Source organism: Cnephaeus nilssonii, assembly GCF_951640355.1.
Source record: "Cnephaeus nilssonii genome assembly, chromosome: 9".
In the NCBI taxonomy this organism is placed as follows: Eukaryota; Metazoa; Chordata; class Mammalia; order Chiroptera; family Vespertilionidae; genus Cnephaeus; species Cnephaeus nilssonii.
In genome coordinates, this window is record NC_137080.1 from 59,924,187 (window position 1) to 59,938,420 (window position 14,234).

Below are 14,234 nucleotides of genomic sequence, written 5' to 3' on the forward strand. Positions count from 1 at the left end.
CGTCCCTCCCCATCCCCGGCCACTCGGCGCCTGTGTATCCAAATTAACCCTTCATCTTTGTTGGGTTAATTTGCATACTCCTGATTGGCTGGTGGGCGTCACGAAGGTACGGTCAATTTGCATCTTACTCTTTTATTAGTGTAGATTACAGTTGCCATTCAATGTTATATTAGTTTTAAGTGTACAGCTTAGTGGGTAGACATATGTATAGTTTACAAAGTGACCCCCCAATAAGTCTAATACCCACCTGGCACCGTACATATTACCTTCTTTTCATAATCAACACATGCTTATCACTTGACAGGAATATTTTGACCCTTATCATGATTAGGATCTATGAGAATGCAAAGCTTTGGGTTATATCTGAAAAACTATATCAAATAGCTTACCTGGGCAAATTTCTACATCCATTTTTGTTCACATAGTCTATTCCCCACATAGCAAATAGAATGAGCTTTGAAAATATAAATCAGTCGAAATCCCTTCCCTGCTCAAAATTCCTCCAAGAGATTGCAGTTAGAATATAATGAAGACTCCTTGCCATGGCCTATACATCACATTCATTCCAAGCCCTTCCCATGCCCAGATATTTTCCCCAACCACTCCTGATTTACTCTGCTCCAGCCACTCTGACCTGGCTCTTCTGCCAAACAGGCCAGATATCAGCCAGTTCCTGGCCCTTTACACTTGCTGATGTACCTGCTTTCAGATCTACCAATGGCTCACTCTTCTTCATTTAAGTCTCTGCTCCAGTATTTCTCAGGTTGGAGGGTTTAACCTCACCATCCCATTGAAAACAGCCCTTGCATTTCTATCATACCTTTCTCCTTCACCTCATTTATTTATCTTCATAACATTATTTACCGCTTGAAACTATAATATTATTTATTTGTTTGCTTGCTTATTGTTAGCTGCTCTCACTAGAATGTAAGGACCTGAAGGCAAGGCCAGGTAACTACTGTATGACCAGAACCTAGAACAGTGTGTGGCAGAGAGGACATTCGTAAAGTATCCGATGAATGAATGAATCCTTCAATTGGAAAGAAAGTGAGCTATGTTTTAGTCCACTGAACCTTAAGTTGGTATTCTGAACCCCATTTCTTATCACTTTTTAGAGTGCCCTCTCTCCCAAATTGTATTTTTAATATGGTCTTTTAAAATCTCTCCTTCCTTATGAAAAACTTCTTTTTTATTATCAGTTTCAATTAGAATCCTATTTCCAGACCTTGCTTTCTAAATGATATTTTTCTAAAACTTTTGTTTTCTCAACTTTAAGGTAGAGATAGTACTAATAATTACCTCAGTGTTATGTTAAAATTTATTGTGGATATTTCTTTATCTTATATCATTTAACCACTCAACAGCATTTAGTATATTACATCCTTCTTGAAATATTTTATTCCCTTAGCTTTGACTATAAGTGACTCTTCTGATTTTCTTTCTATTTATTCCGTTCCAGCCTCTCTATTTCTGTTCAAATTCTAATGTTGTATGGCCTGAAGCTAAATTGGACCCTCTCCTGTTTTTTTTCTCCTCTTTTCCCTTCCTCATCTCTCCCTTTTTCCACTCCACTTCCCTTTTTCCTCTTCTTTCTAATATATAATCTAATCATGTTCATTCTTTAAATAACTTCCATTACCCAGTACACTCCAAATGTTTATCTCCTGCTTTGACTTCAGATTAATCAATGTATGTGTCATTTTACTTGTTCATAATTAGATGTATATCTTGCTTTACTTGCTCAAAACCATTGTGTTGATTCTCCCCCTTCACCCAGCCCCCACCTCATTCATTTCCCTCTATTTTCTTTACCCCCCTCCCCCCCCCCCCCCCCCCGGCATCCAAAATCTTTTTAATAACAAGGTAGGATTTAGGGTTAGTTTTTGTAGCCGCGGCCGGCTAGGCAGCCTCTTGCGCACTCGAACTTCTGGCCCTTGGATCGCTTGTAGGGTTCGGTGTGGCTGTGCGGGGTTCCTGGGGCCTTGCCGACATGGCTGTACACCTCACGGCCCTTGCGAGGATGAGAAAGCTAGACGGTGCCACAGCCCTTGGGGGAGTCCAGGGTCAGCTGATCGAAGGTGAGGACCTTGCCCCTGGCCTTGAGGACGTGCTGTGCACACACCTTCAGTTTGGGCACCTCCTGGATGTGCTCATCATCAGTTATAGTTTTATAACCACAGCAGTTTTGCCCTCCTGGCCAGGAAGCGTCATCTTGCGGATCATACCTGAAAGGGACAGAGGTGGCCGGTTGGTGCAACTCAGAACAACCTCTTCAGCACCACTTGATTGGAGGTAGAGCTGGTCCCTCCGGCCAGAAACCTGTATAGCTTGACCAGCAGCCTTAGGTGGGTGTCCTGGCTCTTGGGCTCCTTGCGGTGAACCTTCCTTCTTGGTTGTGGCGGATGTCGACTCCCATGATGGCGCCTTCTGCCTCCCTCTATTTTTATTAGTAAATGATACCATTATGCTTTCAGTTGCTCAAACTAAAAATCCAGATTTTACTCTTGATATCTGTCTGCTTTTCATTAACCACACCCGACTGACCAGTAAAATTTGCATGTAATACTCAAATTATATCTTCAACCACCCATCCACTTTTCTTCATCTCTTCCCACACCACCGGGGAGAGTGCCTTCCATTTAGCCTTTCTACGTTCGTTCTTGAACCACCCTCCAAATCTTTCCTTCCACTGTGCAGCCAGAGCATAAACTTCTAATCATGTTACTCTCTTGTTTAACAGCATTTCAGTGCTTTCCCATTGCAAGTTCAATAATGCAAACTTCCTTACCATCGGCCACTAAGTCCTCCATGGCGTGGCCTTCCTTCCTTTTCCTAATCTGTGTCTTCCCCATCTCCTCCTAGCTAATCATGCACCAGTCTCTTTCATCTCTTTTCTTGTCTCAGACAAACCAGAATACTTCTTGCCTTAGGATATATTTTTTAATGTATTCTTACCCTTTGTCTGATGCAGTTATTTTTCCAGACCTTCATATGTCTGGGTCTTTTTTATCCAGATTTTAGCCTAAATGTCATCTTTTAAAAGAGGCCTTTCCACCTGCTCTGAACCCCCTGCCTCCACATTCTTCTATTATGTTTTCCAACTTATTTCCTTTATTACAGTTGCACAATTTGAATTTTGCCTATTTATTACTGGTTACCTTCTTCACTGACCATATTTTTTACAACCCTCAAATCCATGAGTGTTGTGTCCCTGATGCTGAGAGCATTGGCTAGGCCATTCAACTAATGTTTGTTGAATGAATAGATGAACAAAGTCACATAATACATTTACCATACTTGGTATTGTGTTGCCCATATGGAAAGTGACCAATAAATGCTAAACCTTGTTACTAAAAGTGCTGATTCCCATTTACCTTCACTTCAATGTTGAATCCTGGTTGGGGGCAGAGGAGAGAGAGAAAGAAAAAGAGAGAGGGGGCGGGGAGAGAGAGAGAGAAAGAGATTGCTTCAACTCAAACAGTTAATTAGACTTCCTCTCCCTTTCAATTAAGAGAGAGATGCTACCAGGACATTCTATAGTCCTTAGTCTAAATGTGGGTTGAGCCCTAGCCGGTTTGGCTCAGTGGATAGAGTGTGGGCCTGTGGACCAGAGTCCTGGGTTCAATTCTGGTCCAAGGGCACTACATCAGTTGCAGGTTCCTTCGCAGCCTGGGATGCGTACAGGAGGCAACCAATTGATGTGTTTCTCACATTGATGTTTCTATCTTTACCTCTCTCTTCCACTCTCTCTAAAAGATCAACGGAAAAATATCCTTAGCTGAGGATTAACAAAATAAAATAAAATAATAAAATAAAATTTAAATAAGTGGGTTGAGGGACAAGTGGTCATGCTTTGATTTATTCAGTTTTTGTTGCGTACCTATTATGGTCTCATGTCTACTTTAGCTCCATAAAAAGTAAAACTAATTTAACTTATCCCAACCTTCCAAGGTCATGTTGAAGTGACACAATATATCCTGAACTTCATAGATGAATAATGCAGGATAATGCAGACAATAAGTAAGGGAAGGAGATTTTTGTTTTCCAGTAATAGCATCTGGCATGAGCCTTGAATAGCAGATTAAAGGGAAAAGGTTCCTCTGATGACCCTTCCAGATACCTCAGTGGGTCTTTTGTGAGAACCTGCTCTCAAATATGTTCTTTTTCTTTCCTGTACTCCCCACTTTCTGAGACAGCCTTCCAAGTGAGAAATCACATGTCTGTCGCGTGACCAGACTGATTGACTATACTAGTATGTCCATTCAGTAATTCCCTTCCTTTGTGTTACTGTTGTTATGTGGTTACTGCCTTTTTTCCTGGCACTTGCTCATCTAGTCCACCCTCCACTTTACTGTCAAAAGCAATTTTTCTAAAAGATACTTGATATGAAATTCTTTGACAACCATTAATTACCTTTTGTTTGTGTGTATGTATGTAGCAGTTAGATGCTGGGGTTGTTTTCTTTTTACTACATCTTTTTATACTTTCTTTCCCATTTATCTCTTTCTGTGAAACCTTTGTCTTTCACACCTGCATTTTCCATACCTAGCATAGTCCATGGTGCACACCAGGCCTCCTCGTTAGGCAAACCTTCACCCCATACTTTAACAAATACTGCTTGCTTTCCCAATCTCTCCCTCACATTTTGTGATCTTCATAGATCTTAGCATCTTGGGAACTAACTTTTATTAAGGTTTCATTAAATGAGCCGGACTTTGTGAGGTACAATTATGAAACAGTATTCATTTTCTCCCTCTGAGATTGTAAACACTATAAGCTTTTTATATCCTGTCTCAGATAGATTCCTTAGGCAAATCTCATAGCTTTTCACATCTCATTTAGGTATTTGAACATCCTCATTTTTAGTCATCAAAAATCCAGTTAAATCTTAACTTAAATTTCAACTGCTCATTCAATTAAAATATTCTCCTAGTTTTCTTAATTCAGACCTGAGATTTGCTCAGAAATGTGCACTTTGGGGGTTGGATTAGGATGAAATTCTGTTCATTTGCCATCTCTCCTTATTTTGCTCTTACACTTTCCTTCCCTTCCTAGTACACTCGTTGGCTCTGTTAGGGCTGCAGCTGGGACCACTGTCACTTTCTCTTATTGTCATATCTACTTTGTCTTGATAGGTGTACTAAACATAGTTCTTTCTCTGACATATATGTTCTATACTGGTTCCTAGAATTACCCCAGAGAGCTAAGTATTGGTTGCCACAGTCGTAGCTAGCTGGCCCATACTTTGGTGACTGCCTTCTTTTTCTGTCATTTTTTCACTTCTCTACCACTACTTTCCACACTTTGCAAATAAACTACTACTCAAATTTTAGTCTCAGAATCTTCCTCAGGGCAAACATTAATTATCCTTTTCTGTAAAAAGGCAAATAGTAAATATTTTACACTTCATAGACCATGTAATCTCTGTCTCAGTCACTCAACTCTGCCACTGTAAGCCCAGAGCAGCCATAGATAATACATAAATGAGTGTGCCTGTGTTAAAAATTGTCTGATAAATGATACCACTCACTATAATGGTGAATTTGTCCTTTTCGACCTGTATGTCTACCAATTTTTGCTTTATTTATGTTATTTCGTTGGACCAGTTGAAGTTTAGAACAGTAATACTATGAAACTCTTGTCATAATGTAGTGTCCCTAACTACTAATGATACTTTCTGTCTTAAAACCTGTGTCAACTGATATTTACATAGTGAGCCCATCATTATTGTGCCTAGCATTGTTCAGATATATACAAGATAATCTTCTATCCTTTTACATTCAGCTATTCTATATCCCTATGTATCATGTATGTGCTATGGACTAAATGTATGTGTTCTCCTTAAATTCATATGTTGAAGCTCTAACCCTCAATGCAGTGTTATTTGGAGATGAGCCTTTGGGAGATAATTAGGTTTAAATGAGGTCATGAGGGTAGGCCCCTATGGAATTAGTATCTTTATAAGAAGAGGAAGAGAGACTGACTAGCATGTACTTTCTCTCTCCCCCATTGAGGATATAGCGAAAGGGTGACCATCTGCAAACCAGGAACAAAACCCTTCACCAGGGACCAAATCTGCAAATCTGGCAGCATCTTGATCTTAGACCTAGTCTCCAGAATTGTGATATATAAATGTCTGCTGTTTAAAGCACCCAGTCTATGTTTTTCTGTTATAGCAGCCTGAGCTGACTAAGACAGTATGCTTCTTGTGCACTTAATACAACTAAATTTTTAAAATGTTAGAAATTCTCTGTATTTTACTTGGCAAATTTTTTTACATTTATTTTTATTGCTGACATATTTAAAATGTTTCTATTATCTTCCTTTGTGATATCCATTTTATTCCACTTCTTTATGTTTTGTTTTTCTCCCTTCTTGTTTTCTAACTCTTAGTAGGCTTTTTTCTTCTTATTTATTCTTATTCATTTTTCTTTTTCCTTTCTTCACTATACATATTTATCTTTCTAAATACTTATTCTTGAAATATTGAGTCTAAATATTACATCGAAATCTCTTTCCCAATGGAAATAGAATATAGACTCTAATTATCCACTCCTGACTTGTGTGGTATTACTGCCCACTATTTATTCTGTCTTTTTCTAATTTCACAAATTAGATATTTTTTTCTGTTTATTTCTTAATTCAGGCAGTGTTTGTTGAGAATTAGCTACATGCTTAACAGTTATTTTGCTCATTATTTCTTCTTGTATCTTTTTGCTATCATTTCCTTCTGGGTAGATGTTTTATTATAGATCTTTGATAGTAAACAATCTCTGATTTTTACTATTTTATTCCAAAAAGTAGTTTTGTAGGTTCACAATTCTAAGTTAACTTTTTCAGTTGAAATTCCCATGATATCATTCCACTGTCTTCTGGTCCTGAGTAGGTAATTTAATCTAAGTCTTAATTTCTGTTGTTCTATGAACAAAATAATCCAAATGTGTCTATGGGCTGTTCACTCTGGGTCACTTGGACAAAGAGCTTGCTGAGATCTAGTTCTTCCCTCTGTCAACGGGAGCAGCTATTCCTAGGACTGGGTCTATTTCTATAAAAGGAGGTTGGGCTACCTCATGCACCTCAAGGTTTCTAGAGTCTGCGAGCTGGCTTTCTAGACAATGTCTGTAAACTGCTGGCACCTCAAACCAGACTATCCCGAAAACACAGTCTGATTACTTCTCCCTGACACAACTGCTATATCCTCCATACCCTGTTCCAGGTAAAGTATATGGAATCACACTGAGAGTTCAGCAGAGTAGAACGCAGAAAGAACTTAGTTGTGGGGTGATATTTTTGTTATGAAAAATATGAAAGGCCTTTTATATTTATTGACTCCTCTTTAAAATGTTTCACCTTTAAAAACATATGGTAGTTTTATCTAAGGTGGCTTTTTCCCCTCCCCATATATTCATATGTTGCCTAAAAACAGTCACTGGCTTCTTAGAGTAAAAAATAAAACCAACAATAGTTTCTAAACAACAGAGTCTTTCCTCACACTTGGATGAAAACACTTGCCTAAAAATTAATCCCATCTCTGCTATTAATTATGAAGTGCTTTAACAAACATAAAATGTGTAATGACTGTTTATTGTTTTGCATTTGAGAGAATGTAAGCATCACAGAAGCAGAAGGAATTAATTAGCAATTGATCATGACAGCATGTCATCCTATACAATTTATACAACACCTGCCTTGATTAGTTTTGAATACACGAAGGAGAACAAGCATAAGAAACTGGCATTTGACAAACAAGCAACCTAATTAGAAAGCTATCAGGGACAGCAAATGGCACAGAAACAAATCTGAAAAATTACCACTTGTTGAAGTCGACAGATTATTACTACAAAGGAAAACTACTATCTTTCAAACATGTATTCTAGGTACAGCTTTTGGTGGAGAGCTAAGTTCAGCAAATTTACTTGCTCAGGGATACATATGGAGACCAGATGCCACTGCTTACAGGGTATTGGAGATGCATGACAGAATATTAAGCAATAAACTGAAAGAAACACATTATAGAAATGCCAAGGTTGTTCAAGAAAACGTTCACACTTTTGATGGGCCTTAAGTTACCTTTAAAAAGTGTAAAAAAGAGATAAATAGGAAGTAGATAGTGACTGCAGATCGAAATCATTGTGCATTTTTTTAGTAGATGTTTTCTGATATTTGTGTGTGTGTGTGTGTGTGTGTGTGTGTGTGTGTGTGTGTGTGTGTCTGGGAGGTGGCAGAGAAAGCCATCATCTCATCAAGGATTTCAAAGCTTCCAAGATATTATAATTTTTCCAGTTGATAAAGATCTTAATTCTGATTCTGTGCCCTAGGGCTTCTAAAGAATTTCTGGTAAAGCAGTGGAAAACTTTGTTTATGTTATGTATTAGAGTAGGTGAAGGCAAAACTAGTTATTCAGTATATCTTTGTAATTTCAGAAGTTTGCATTCTGTTTAGTTTCTTGGACAATTTCTTATTTTGAGCAATGTTCCAAGCTCAGTGTTCATCCATATTCAGTCTCTCAAAACATCTCTTTCACCAGGTAGGGGAAGTTTTCTGTCATTATTTCTTCAAATATGTTTTCAATATCTTGCTCTCTCTCTTCTTCTGGCATCCCCATAATTCGGATTTTGGTACGCTTGAAGTTGTCCCAGAGGCTCCTTACACTATCTTCATATTTTTGGATTCTTTTTTCTTTTTGCTATTCTGTTTGGGTGTTTTTTGCTTCCTCATATTTCAAATTGTTGATTTGATTCTCGGGATCCTCTAGTCTACTGTGACTCCCTGTATGTTATTCTTTATTTCAGTCAGTGTATGCTTAATTTTTGACTGGTCCTTTTCCATTTTTTTTTTACATTCTCACTAAGATCCTTGAAAGTCTCACTAAGTCCCTTGGAGGTTTCTAGACGATTCTTGAGTAACCTTATAATCATGGTTTTGAACTCTATATCTAGTAGTTTGCTTTCTTCCATTTCTTTCATGTGTGACATGTTTTTTGTCTCTGCATTTTGGCTGCTTCCCTGTACTTGTTTCTATGTATTGGGTAGAGCTGCTAAGTCTCCTTAAGTTGGTAGAGTGGCCTTGTGTAGTAGGTTTCCTATAGGGCCCAGTGGCTCAGCCTCCCCAATCACCTGAGGTGGACACTCTAGGTATACCCCTTTGTGGACTGTGTGCAGTCTTGTTGTAGTTGAGCCTTGATTGCTGTTGGTGTCACTGGGAGGAATTGACCTCCAGGCCAATTGGCTGTGGGACCAGCTGGGACTACAGTGGGAGAGCTGCTGTGCAGGAGACACCCTTATGGGGCAGGACTTGCTTCAGTGGGGCTTTGGTGCTCACTGAGTCTGCCCCTTGAGTGTGTCGCTTATGGATGTGTAGAGTTGTAATCTGGTGTGGTCTGACACTGATCACTGGGTACACTGGCTCTTGGGTCTCCATGGAGGTGCATAGTCGGCCACTGCCTGGGGCCACCCAGCAGGAGCTAAGAGAGATCTGCAGATTCCTCGTCTTTGTGATCTGGTTTGGAAGTGCCCAGGTGAGGCCCAGCTGTGAAGCAAGGCAGGCTGGTAATGGTGCCAGGTCTTGGGCCTTTTATTGATAGGTTTGGGGCTTCCTGACCCAGCTGCAGCTTGTTTTACAGGTTTTAGCATAGGCAAGTACAGGCCATTCATATGCAAAAGCCATTGCACACAGCTTGGGTGGAGTGGGGTCTCAGGCAATCAACCGGCGGAGCAAACAGAAATGGCTGCTAGTCAGCCCTGCCACCGGGGAGGTCCCAGCATGGGAACAATGATACCTGTGAGCACCTCCGTCTGAAAGAAAGCCTACCCACCCCCCCCACCCCCCCCCCCCACCCCCGAGTTCTGCTCAGATGCCAGACAGTCCAGTTTATCCTCATTTGTGTCTGGGTCCCCCAGAACCATACCCAGTACTGGAGCTCAGAGGGAGCAGGAGCTTGTCAGTTCAGTTTGTGTGCTGGCCTTTTAAGAGCAGTAGCTGGGTCTCCAGCAGCCTCTGTGTCAGTGAGCCCAAACCTGCACTGGTTTTTACAGCCCATAGTTCTTACTGCCTCTAGGGACTTCTTTTCCCAGCTCTGGAACCCTGGGCTGGGTGTCTGGTGTGGGGGTGGGACCGCTTGCTCCTCCGGCGGCCTCCGCAGAGACAATCTCCCTCTCAATTAAAAAAGCAGCATACGTGGGTGTTGGCCCAGCCTGTTCTGCGCCTCCGCACCTCCTACCAGTGTGCTTTCTTCTTTACTTCTCTAGTGTAGGACTTCCATTCAGCCAGCTTTCCAGTGGTTCTAGATGATGGTTGTTCTGTATTTTAGTTGTAATTTTGTTGTGGTTGTGGGAGGCAGTGAGTACAGGCATTTGCCTACACTATCATCTTGTTTCTCCCTGTTGGCAATTTCTTATTAGAGCAATCAAAAGATAGATGGTTTGCTTGACATCAATAATATAATTTTTATTAGTAATAAAGAAAATAGATACTTGCTTTTATCTTTTCTCTTAAGGTGGATTATTTCCTGAAAGAGAATTCTTAATAACTGATATCTACCCTATATTTGAACAGTCCATTGATGGCAAGATTACACCCCTTGAAGTGGTTCATTTACCTTAGAAGACATATTGTGGAAGGTGACCCTGAATGAAACTGAAAATGTAAACAATAGTAGGAGGTGTTAGAGGAGAGGAACAAGCAAACTTAGGTTTTTCTTAAAACATGCAAATGCAGAGTTCCTAAGTACAGGCTTGGGAGTTCAATGTTAACCTTAAATACAAATCTAGAAAATATTATACAGAGACTCATTGATATAAAATTAAATGTAAGATTCTAAACTTGAATCCAAATACTAACTTCACAAATTAGAAGATACTAGGGATTTGGCAGCATGACATATCAAGGATAAGTTTTTCTAGTTGAAATTGAGAATAAGTTCAATATAATTAACAATATGGCTTTGTCTAACAGAAGAGATTAAGTCATTTTTACTTTAAATGTTTCATTCAGAAGATAATTTTATTTGTTAGAGAAGACAAGTAAAACAGAATTTAAAAAGTTATTCATCAGAATTATACCACCAACCTCAAGAAATCCCTCTGTTCCCTCTCTGCTGTATTGCTAAGCACAGTCATTTGAGGCTACATTAAAGGAAATGTAGTGCCAAGAATGAAGGCATGATGGTCCCTCTGCTATCATCTCTTACAGTATAATGTTCAGATCACATTTGGAGCATGGAATTCCACTTTTAGAAACTAGATTATAAAAGCTACCTGAAGAAACTATAAACATTTCAGAGAATGGGCAGGAGAATGGAAGGACTTAAATCAGGCCCCTACAAAAGAGGGTGGGAGGAATTATAGGTATTAATTCAGAAGATGTTGGAGAAATATGATACTGAATACAAACATGTTTTATATGTGGGAAGGGATTTTGATTTGTTTGAATTACCCACTGGATCAATGGTTGGAAGCTAAAAGCAGATAGTTCTTCCTCAATTTAAGGTAGAAAATTCCAAAATTCCAAATTATCTAGAAATCAATGGGCCTCTTTAAGAGAAGTGAGCTTCCCATCAATGGAGATGTTCAAACACTGGGTGAATCATCACTCACCAGGATATTGTGGAGAATATTAAAGCATTCCAAGTGTCATCAGCAGTGATGAGGAATTAGGTCCATTCTGACCTTACAATTCTGTAGATGATGAACATCTTCATGTATTAGTGTTTTATTTTTTTTTAATTGAATTACTACTATCCAATTAATTGGACTACTATATTTAGTAAAAAACGTAATTTATTCTAGAAAGATACCATTTTAAGTAGGATTATTCTGTAAAGTATTGCTTTGGGATCTGGTGACTTTAATATAATGACACAGACTAATACTGAGGTAATGTCTGCTAAAGCCGAAGGAGAAAGGTAGTTGTACTGGGACTACTTAATAGGGCACATTTTACATTTAATCTGTCTATATCCGTGGTTCTCAACTCTCAGTCAGGGGCAGTTTTGCAACCCAGGAGACATTTGGCAATGTCTGGCAATATTTTTGGTTATCCTGACTGGAGAGGGGATAAGAGGGCTATATCTAGTGGGTAGAGGCCAGGGGTGCAACTAAACATATTACAATGACAGGATGGTCTCTCACAACAAAAAATTACCTGATCCAAAATGTCAGTACTGCCAAAAATTGAGACATTTTGGTCGATATAAGGGTTTTCCCCTCTGCCATCCATTTAATCCCTTTCTTTATCCACAAATTCTCTTTTTATCTGTTAACATTTTTTAACTGTCTTTATGTATTTATCCTGCCAGGGAACACAAGTTTTCTGGACCAGAAAATAAACAAACAGAGCATCTTAGTGCCAGTTCTTCAGGCCCCATTTTCCCACAGAGTGACAAATGATGTCCCTGCACGTGCCCCACAGGAAATGCACCCCCAAAGTTATGAATCTTGGAGCTTATGTAGAGTGACTTACACATCTGTTCATCCTCTTCTCAGAAGGTGTAGAGAGACCTTTGTTCTGGAATGTAAATAATTTCTCTCTGGAGAAAGAAGGGGGAAATCTAATTTCATACACTGGAAGGTAAGTAAAGGGTTTCAAGGAGAGTCAAGACTATATCTCTCTGGAGGTCTCTGTCATTAGGGTTGCTATTAAATTATCCTTTATCCTTTAACAAGGTTGCTTGCAATCATTGTCCAGAAAGTCCTGACAATGCAGACACATGAGAATATTCATGGAGCACTGAATCCTGACATTTTCTAGGAGTTGATTCCTTTTTTTGCCCTCCCTCATTTAATTCTCCTTCTTCCCCCTCACCACACTTGTCTCCTTAGGGGGTTAGCATTACCTTGACTGCCCTTCTAAAGATATTCAGAGCATCTTGTAACGCTTAAATGGAGCTATGAACTCTTGAATTTCCTTAGTCACAAACAAAACTCCTCTAAACTAAGCTTGTGTTTGTTTTTAATAGAAATCTGTGTAGCTTATTTCATTTGATCTGTCATGAAATATAGTGATTTTCACAGATTATGGTTTACTGCACTTTGGGCAATAGATACATTCCTGAAAATTGTGAAAATTTAAATTTTTGTAAATTGAATAATGTGATAACTACATGAAAGAAGCGCTATGTTTGATGGAACCCTATGATGAATCCTTTAGTAAAGTTGTCTCCAAAGTGAATAATAAATCCTTGTGTGTGTGTGTGTTTTTTGTTTTTTGTTTTTTTACCTTTTTGTATAAGGAAACACTTTAAAGTGTCGTGTGTGACTATATCATAATAACAGTGAAAGTAGGGTTTGTGTAGGGATATCATAGAATTTTTGAACCAACAGAAGCAAATTGTAATTTTAGAAAGAGAAAAGGATAAGAGAGATCATTATTCTTAGCAAGGTTGGTTGAGTTTTCTTATTTATCTAAACATTGAAGTTCAGGTACAAAAATCAATTAAGTCAAAATTGAAAGCTCAGAAAAATTTGTGGAAGTTTAAGCTGAGTAATGTCTTGGGAATCACAAGGTACATAATGGAGAAGCAGGCCTGGTGTTACATATAGATGAACCTAAATAAGCATTAACTGAACTGAGTTAAGAAAAATTATTTGGATGGTTTTCCAGAGATATTATTTGAATGTCCATTTACCTCTATTTTTTGTTTTCTGTCTGATTTCTGTGTTGACTTACATTAAACTTCTCTGACAAGTGCACATGGAAACAAATTCAAGAGATTTGCTTTCAAATTACTTTCTGTTTGTCTGTTTCTTGGATGTTTTAATTTTATAGTATACTGAAACAGTCCTGTGTCTTGTAATTACTTTAATTGATTCTGAACTGATAATGTTTATAATTAAAATAAAACCAAACTTTGGGCAACTGTTCTACTCTGTTGAAGAGAATCTCATCGCCTTTTCATGCCATTGCTCTAATCTTGCCCCCTTTTTTGCTACCCTGTTTGCTTTTAGGGCTTATGCAGCTTAGCTACAGTCAGCAGTGTGTTCTCAAGGGCTCACAGTGTGTGAAGATTTATTTAAGACAGTCTCTTTGCAAGTTGTCTGGATTGTTTTGGAAAAAATACATACCTTTTAATAATACAAATCTTGTTCTCTTGTTTCTTATATTAAAGCAATAATTTATTGCTATCTGAAAGGATTCCTCTCTTAGTTATAAGCAAATAGCTATAAGGTTAATTATTTATTATAATGCCCCAAGGCAGGAAAATTTGTGTCTACCAGAAAACACTTTGCTTTTATTGG

General features: G+C 38.7%; 1 long non-coding RNA gene and 1 pseudogene across 2 annotated transcripts in view; both read right to left on the reverse strand.

Annotated features, from left to right (window-relative positions):
- The window catches only part of LOC307104965, a 544,872-nt gene that overhangs the window by 512,801 nt on the left and 17,837 nt on the right, over positions 1–14,234 (reverse strand). The window lies entirely within an intron of this gene.
- LOC307105529 (large ribosomal subunit protein eL18-like) lies at positions 1,877–2,416 on the reverse strand (annotated as a pseudogene). The gene has a single exon. The product of its transcript is annotated as a large ribosomal subunit protein eL18-like (transcript).